Source organism: Gorilla gorilla, chromosome 3 (assembly GCF_029281585.2).
Source record: "Gorilla gorilla gorilla isolate KB3781 chromosome 3, NHGRI_mGorGor1-v2.1_pri, whole genome shotgun sequence".
Classification (NCBI taxonomy): domain Eukaryota; kingdom Metazoa; phylum Chordata; class Mammalia; order Primates; family Hominidae; genus Gorilla; species Gorilla gorilla.
The window spans coordinates 209,634,739-209,643,961 of NC_073227.2; positions in this window are offsets into that span (position 1 = coordinate 209,634,739).

A 9,223-nucleotide genomic window follows, 5' to 3' on the forward strand; every position below is an offset into this window, starting at 1 on the left:
GCTGTACAAATCCCAAGCGGGGAAGCGGGGGCTCGAAAGTGTCATGATGCGGACGCGAATGGGAATGCGGCTGCTTGCCACACTTCCTTCTTCATTTGGGGAAATGCTTGAAGGTTTGTTTTGTGAATGCTAGGTTAAGGTTTGGAAGTTTATTTTAAAAATTGACATCAGGGCCGGGCGCGGTGGCTCACGCCTGTGATCCCAGCACTTTGGGAGGCCGAGGCAGGCGGATCACAAGGTCAGGAGATCAAGACCTCCCTGGCTAACACGGTGAAACCCCGTCTCTACTAAAAATACAAAAAATTAGCCGGGCGTGGTGGCGGGCGCCTGTAGTCCCAGCTACTCGGGAGGCTGAGGCAGGAGAATGGCATGAACCCAGGAGGCGGAGCTTGCAGTGAGCCGAGATCGCGCCACTGCACTCCAGCCTGGGCGACAGAGCAAGACTCCATCTCAAAAAAAAAAAAAAAAAAAAAAAAAAATTGACCTCAGGCAGGGTGTAGTGGCGCACGCCTGTAATCTCAGCACTTTAGAGGCTAAGGAGAGAGCCCAGAAGCTCGAGACCAGCCTGGGCAACATAGTGAGACCCCCAGCTCTAAAAATAATTTTTAAAAAAATAATCGGGCATGGTGGCACAGGCCTGTAGTTCCAGCTACCTCAGAGGCTGAGGCGGGAGAATCACTCGAGACTAGGAGGTTGAGCCTGCTGTGAGCTGGATCGTGCTACTGCACTCCAGCCTGGGTGGCAGAATGGACCCTGATTAAAAAACAAACAAACAAACAAACAAAAAAGATGTATCAACATTAGCCACTCAGACATTGTTTTAAAACAGTTTAATCTTTTATTTGAGTTACAACCTGAGGTAACTCCCAATGAAGGAGATAAATTATATAGAAATTAAAGAATTTAGGGGAAGACTCTGTAAAAATGTGAAAGAATGGAAATCAGGGTGCTTCGGTGGGGGAACGGTCCATGTGACAAACGGAATGCCTGGAACCGGGAGGGCGCTGGGTGAGGACAGAGCTGCACTAAGTATAAATCCATTTATAATCTGTGGTCTGAGACCAGTGAGAAATTTACATCCTCCATTCGTTTTTGAGAAAGGCTCACAGATTTTCCCTAAAAACAAATGTAGTAAAAAGATGAGAAGTCACCAATCCCCTGTAAACCTTGTCATGTTTCAAGTGAAAACGTAGCCCAAAGTCAGAGGCATGGACATTGTCCCCAGAGAGATGGCCCAGGCAGGGGGCACGTGGGTGCTGACGCTTATGGCAGTTGAGGGGATCTGGATGGACTATTGGAAAGAGATTGCCTTGCTGTAGCAAATCCCTGCCAGCCATAATTTAAAGGGACAGAAGTCATTAGTTTGCAATGTCGCTGTCTTTGTACCAATAAAACTTGTATTTGCCTTTCTTTGCAAGCATCATTGCTCTGTAACTCAATGTCAGCAGTGAGTGAGACCTGTCTCAGAAACAGTGACAACTGCAAATTTCAGCAGCATTAATGTTATACACGTGCATCTGGTCTTCTGAAGGTTAAGTAAGTTGGGCTGTTTTCCAAGCTGCACCTTTATTCTCAGTTCTGCCAGGGAAGGAAAAAATACTGCTGATCTTCTATGGTCCAGAAAGTTTGTACCATTTGTTTTCTAATAAAAGCAACAATAAATGTAACTCAAAAGGGAAATTGAAGTTCTAGCCTCTTGTTTAACTGAATCAATTGTTTGAAATTTAATCACAAAGCAATTGGGCAAGTTTTTCTCTGATTTGTTTGGACGTAATCTAGCAATCTGCTGCTAAATCCTTGTTCTTTGGAAAAGAGGTAAATTCGGCTTGGAACACCCTACTTACAGCCTGCGTGCGCCTAAAGCTCTCGTCATAATTTCTGTGAATTACCACACATTTACGTTTTCATGGACCATTTTGCCTGACCACTTTGTTCTTTATTACTAGTAATATACAGGATCTAGCAATCACTTTTTAATATCTGAATATTTGCATAAAATCTCACTCTTGCCTCCTGTGGCTCATGAAAATGTTTCACACAAACCTTAACAGGGCTCTTCCTAAGATGTCCTGAGAAGCCGTCTAGGGAAATAAACAATTCTCACCTTGTTATTTATAGAATATGTCATATTAACTCAGTACTTAATCCTCTACAATTCTTTCTGGGCATGCAATGGAACCTAATCATCACGACTATGCTGTGAGGGAGGAATGGCCCCTTTATTGTACAGCTGAGGTGAATAAGGTTTAAGCCACACACAGTTGAAGTCACTGCTTACAAATGCGTATCTAGTAGGGAAATTGGGGCTTGATGCTATGCGTTTGCCCTCCACGTTTTATGCTCTTTTTTCTGCATGTCTCTGCCTCTCATGTTATTATGGGTGTCACCCCTGCAGTATGTGGATAATTTGACTATTTCAAGTGTGACGACTCTGCCTCTCATGTTATTATGGGTCTCACCCCGCAGTATGTGTATAATCTATTTCAAGTGTGATGACTCTGCCTCTCATGTTATTATGGGTCTCACCCCTGCAGTATGTGGATAATCTATTTCAAGTGTGATGACTCTGCCTCTCATGTTATTATGGGTCTCACCCCTGCAGTATGTGGATAATCTATTTCAAGTGTAATGACTCTGCCTCTCATGTTATTATGGGTCTCACCACTGCAGTATGTGGATAATTTGACTACTTCAAGTGTGATGACTCTGTCTCTCATATTATTATGGGTCTCACCACTGCAGTATGTGAATAATCTGACTATTTCAAGTGTGGTTCCTTAACTGTGGCTGTAACTCCATTTCAGCTCCTATTAAGAGGTGAAAAATACTTCCTTATCTCTTAACTTGGTTGGAGCTTGTGATTTCCTGTAATCAAATAATCTGTAAAATTGCATGCCTTCTAAACCCTGGACTCAGGTTGCCTGTGGCTTCCAATATTGTTTTCTTGGAATGTTTCTGACACTGTGTGAAGAAGCCTAGAATGAAGACCACATGGAGAGAGACGGCTAGCTGTCTCAGTCATTTCAGCCTTGAAACTTAGGCTCAGAAATATGAGAGCCACCCACTCAGACCTTCACTTCCAGCCATGCTGCCTGCAGCCTGTGCCACTGCAGTCAGCCCAGGGGAGGTGAGCAGAACAAATGCCCTGTTTACCTACAGAGTTAGCAGAAATAAAACGTGGTGGTTTTGGTGCAGTTTGTTACACAGCAGTAAATAACTGATGCAGCAAGCATTATTAGAAATCACTGCAAGAATGCATAGGCATGTTTAAAATTCATTATGTTAAGAGCAAAAAAAAGTATCTCATCATGATGCAAAGGAAAGTAACAGTAGGAAGGGTTATTTCCTAGGTCCAAGTATTATTATTTTTATTTCCTGAATGCAATATGAGGCATATTGTGGGTCAAAGTTTTAATAAGATTAAAAACAATATAGTAGGCTGGATGCAGTGGCTCACACCTGTAATGCCAGCACTTTGGGAAGCTGAGGTAGGCAGATTGCTTGAGCCCAGGAGTTGAAGACTAGCCTGGTCAACATGGAGAAACACCATCCCTACAAAAAATACAAAAATTAGCCTGGTGTGGTGGTGTGCACCTGTAGTCCAGCTACTCTGGAAGTTGAGGCTGGAGGATAGCTTGAACCCAGGAAGTTGAGGCTGCAGTCAGATGAGATAGCTCCACTGCACTCCATCCTGGGTTACAGAGTGAGACCCTGTCTCCAATAATAATAATAATAATATATTAGTCCATTATTAAAAATCATAAGGGTCAGGTGCAGTGGCTCACACCTGTAATCCCATCACTTTGGGAGGCCGAGGAAGTCGGATCACCTGACGTCAGGAGTTCAAGACCAGCCTGGCCAACATGGAAAAACCCATCTCTACTAAAAATACAAAAATTAGCCAGTGGTGGTGGACACCTGTAATCCCAGCTACTCCGGAGGCTGAGGCAGGAGAATGGCTTGAACACGGGAGGTGGAAGTTGCCGTGAGCTGAGATCGAGATCGTGCCACTGCACTCCAGCCTGAGCAACAAGAGTGAAACACAATCTCAAAAAAAAAAAAAAAAAAAAAAAAATTATAAACAAGTTTGGACAGAAATAGGGTTTCAGCTGCATTATAAGAATTTGATGAGTCTTATAAAATGTTTTTTATTAATTTTTATTAGAACTTATAATAGCCATTCTATTGGATTGAACAGCACACATTTTTTAAAAAAATACTAAAAATAATGAAGCAGTTGGAAAGGGAAGAAAGTTATTTTCCATCAAGCCCCAGCTTTGTGCTTTCAGAATGACCTTGGGGTCAGTCAGACTTGGGTTCAAATCACGGCTCAGCCACTCACTGGCTTTTTGATGTTTGGCAAATTGCTTAATCTCTCTGAGGCTTGATTCCCTCAAGTGTAAATTCCTTAGCATAGCTCCAAATTAATGATGAGATTCATTTGTATTTAATGTTTCCCTTATTTTAGAACATCCCATGCCAGTGTTTCAAAAATAAAATAGTGCTTGGCTGGGTACGGTGGCTCACGCCTGTAGTCCCAGCACTTTGGGAGGCCGAGGCGGGCAGATCACGAGGTCAGGAGATCGAGACCATCCTGGCTGACATGGTGAAACCCTGTCTCTACCAAAAATACAAAAAATTAGCCGGGCATGGTGGCGGGCGCCTATAGTCCCATCTGCTTGGGAGGCTGATGTAGGAGAATGGCGTGAACCTGGGAGTCTGAGCTTGCAGTGAGTGGAGATCGCGCCACTGCACTCCAGCCTGGGCGACAGAGCGCGACTCCGTCTCAAAAAATAACAGTAATAAATAAAATTAAAAAATAAAATCGTGCCAGAACCCAATTTGGTGGCTACGATGACAATACAGAAAATATATCCTCCCCGGTATGCACAAGTTTCCATTAATTCTCTTTGTTTTTCAAAGTAAACAACAATATTGTCTTCAAATAATATTAACTTTACTTCCTTTTTTCCAATTGTCATCATCATTATTTTCTACTCTGTTACTGCCTTATGACCTTGCTTATATGACTCAGGTCTTTTAATATGTGTTACAATTATGAAAAGAGCTTAGTACCTTGAATATCTAGGAAAAAATAATCTGAATTTAAAAAATCGAATCAGGGATAATGGCAATATTTCAGAAGCAGTGAGATGTGATGTGATGACAGCAAGAACTAGGAAGATATCTTAGGATATCAAAAGGCATGTTTTAGAAAAAAAGCAGGCAGGTTCCAAATGGCTCTCTAATATACCCTGGCTATGGCTTTGTGGGTTCAGTGGTGACCCAGTGCAGATCACAGACCAGGGCAGAGAGGACTACCTGTAGCCCAGCTGAGCACTTGGCAAAAATCTCAGAGAATGAAGCTTCTAAACACAGATATTCTCATTCGCTAGCCTGGGTTTGGGATGAAATCTGTATTTTCAAAAGTGTCCCAGATAATTCTTTGTATAGCCAAGCTGGAAGCCAATGGTCTAATTGGCCATGTCCAATGAATAGACAATCTTTTTAATAGATATTAAAATGTATTATACCCTAAGTAAAAAAGAAACCCATTTATAATTCTCCATTTAAAAGAAAGAGTTCCAATAATATAGATTAAAAAAAAGTGTCGCATGGTTTTAAACACACACACACACACATATATATATATATATATATTTTTTTTTTTTTGAGATAGAGTCTTGCTCTGTCACCCAGGCTGGAGTGCAGTGGTGTGACCTCAGCTCACTGCAACCTGCGCCTCCTGAGTCCAAGCTATTATCCTGACTTAGCCTCCTGAGTAGCTGGGATTACAGGTGTGCACCACCACATGCAGCTAATTTTTGTATTTTTAGTAAAGACAGCGTTCCACCATGTTGGTCAGGTTGGTCTCTAACTCCTGACCACATGATCCACCCACCTCGGCCTCCCAAAGTGCTGGGATTACAGGTGTCAGCCACCACACCTGGCCCGCATGGTTATATTTTTATATTCTTCTCTAGTTTGAAACAATGTACCCTGTGCAAAATATCTTCTGTTGATTATTATTTGTAAGCTAGGTTTTAAGTTTACAAAGTAACTCTACATGCGTTCTTTCCTGCGGCCTTCACAGCAGCTCTTAGAGACAGTGGGAGTAGCAATGCCTCACACCTGCCTAGTCTTATGCATCTTGTAATGCACCCTTACTTCCTTTCTCCATATAAAACTTACATGTGGCATTCATTCTCTCAGAATTGAAATATCCACTGCTTGGAGTTCTCAAAATATATGGTGTTGAATTCCACTTTTGTGCTTTTTCGTATGTCGGCCCCTCTGCTGAGAATTTCATTCCTGGACTTTTATGCGAATTTTATTCACATAAACGAAGGTCTCTGCTCTGTTTGCGTTCCTGGTTGGATTGATCAGCAGGACAGGCAGGGAGCAAAGCCCTCAACACTGCAATGGCCTCCCACGTCTCTGAGGTACATCGATAGTTCCCAAGCGCAGAGACGATCCTCACTGCCCTTCCCTGCCCTCTTAGGGGATTTGTTTTATGCACAGAACATATAACAAAGGAAAGAACCCAGCTTCGACTTTGCATAGAATTCCGTTTTCAAAGCTGTGTTGTCCATTTTCCTCTGCATCAGCAATCCTCACACCTTTTTTCTTAACCTCATCATAACCTCAACATACACAAAAGATGGCCTTAGCACAGGGGCGAGCCTCTTCCGAATTTCCTAGGTTTGGGCATGATCCTCTCGCTGCTTCCTCAGACTCTTCCCTTTCCCCTTCCTCTACCCTCCCCCCGCCACCCAAAATGTTGTAATGCTAGTGACTGTGAATTACTTCATAGTCATTTTTCATACCTTTGCATGTCTGTAATTAATAATTAAAAAATAAAGTGTTTGCAAATTTTAGCACTTTAAATAGTATTAGTGACAAATGGCTGGTCACGTCATTATTGCATGTCACGATTCAGGACCCCCCAGGGTGGAATGCCAGCCTCCTGCCCTCTGCCACCCTTCGCTGCAGATGAGGCAAGCCTGTCCACTCTGCAGGCTTCCGCTGGGGCTATCGGCTCAGTGGCTGCGGAGCATGTCTGTCACGCGTGCTGTACAGTTAGGCCAACGATTAGTGATGAAGGTGACAAATAGACACTTTTTGCCGTGCACTGAGGGGGGTCACTGTTAGTACCACCTAGACAGGAATGTCTAAAGATGCTGTCAATGCAACCAGCAAATGTCGAATACATTTTTCTCGAAGACAAACAGTCTAATCTCGTGTAAGAAGAGTCCATTCATTCGCCTTGTTAACATGTCTTGGTCCTATACTAGAGAACGCATAACCTGATGTCATTAATTGAAGGATGAGACTCTGTGGTTATCGTGATAATAAGTATGTATCTGGTCTCTGCCCCTGGTTCCTGGCACATGGCTCTTAAAACCCTTGGAATCTCCAGAGACACAACAGTGTCCTTTGTATGCTAACGAGATGACTGGTGGTTAAGGATCCGTAACTAACATCAAGATGGGGCACAGTCACCAGAAAGACCAAGGACTGATTAGTGGTCGGGATTTTCAGCCCCGCCCCCAACCTCCAGGTGAGAAAGAGGGCTGAAAGTTGACTTGGTCACCAGTGGGCAATGATAAAATCAATCATGCCTACGTAATGAAGTCTCCATAAAACCCCAGAGGACTGAGTTCAGAGAGCTTCTGAACAGCTGCACGCAGGGAAGCGTCTGAAGGGTGCTGTACTCAGAGAGAACACAGAAGCTCCACACCTCCTCCCGAGTACCTTGCCTATGCATTTTCCCATCACACTGTTCTGCAGACTTTGTAATATCCTTTGCAATAAACTGGTAAACATCAGTAATGTGTTTCCCCGAATTCTGTGAGCTGTCCTAGCAAATTAATTGAACCAAAGAGGGGATTGTGGAGACCCCAACTTACAGCCACTCAGTCAGAAGCACAGATCACAACCAGGCGCTTGCAACTGTCATTTGAAGTGGGAGACAGTCTTGGGGACTGAGCCCTCCACCTGTGGGATCTGAGGCTACTTTCAGGTAAATAGTGTCAGCATTGAGTTACATTGTAGGACACCCTGCCGATGTCTGCTGGAGAATTAACTGATCGGTTGTTAATGGGGAAAAATTCATACACTCTTTTTGGTGACCAGACATGAAGTATTCAGTGTTGCAGGTTGAGCGTAAGTATAGAAAAAATAGTTTGGTTTTCTCTTATAACTCTACAGAGACTCCTTCTAAGTCTGTCTAAATTTCTGGGGATAATTACACTAATTGTAAACAGCTTTGTCTGCTCCGTCTGGAAGAAAGTGCTACTAGCCATAAACTATTCCCACTAGAGAGTGTTGATGTGTGTTGTGGGGGGTATGGATTGGGGAGTGGAGAGGGGAGTCTGCACCCTCAGCCCTACTAGCAATGCAACATTTGGGGAAAGTAGCGGGAAGGGAACATTCTGATGCCATGACAGATATCTTTTCACACAGATTTATTGTACTAGTTTTCAAGGTAAACTGTTTTAGTAGCTAAACAGAATTTCTTTAAACATGTGGGTACCAATTTGCTCCTGGTGCAGTGCATGTGATAGTGAGATAAAAACCAATCACACAGCATGGCTGGAGCACAGAAAAACAACATTTTACTTTCTTTTTTGAGAATAAATGGCTTTGTTAACACAGCCAAAACAATTGATCTTTTTATTTGTATTTTATTCCTGGTCAATATTTTAAGGGCTGACTGGAGACTTGGGGCCCTGTTGGATGGAATTAAAGTTTACAACAGCCCACGTTTTCCATAGATTATGAAGGAGCCAAGCAAGCATGGTCTCTATTAGAAACTCAACAACCTCAGCCCCTAGATTAAAAAAAAAAGTCACTCAAAAGCAGACACACAAAATACAGGAAGAAGGAATACTGTCTAGATGTGAGACTGATTTTTCTAAGTCTCTCTAAACTTCTAAGTCTGTCTACAAATGTGCTGATTTGTAGCTTGCTCAATTATTTGTATCATGAAATTCTCTACTCTACGTTCTCTTCTTCTTTATACAATTGTAGAACAGTCTTTGTCATTCCCGTTTTCCAAACCCCTCACCATCCAACACTCCCTTCAACTCCATGTATTCAGAAAAAATATTCCTGAAGAGTAAAAGGCAATAAAATTCCCAACCATTCCACATTACTTCTTTATTCAGTTTTGCCTTTCAGTGAAGTATGATGTGGGACAGCAAACAAAATAAATGAGCGT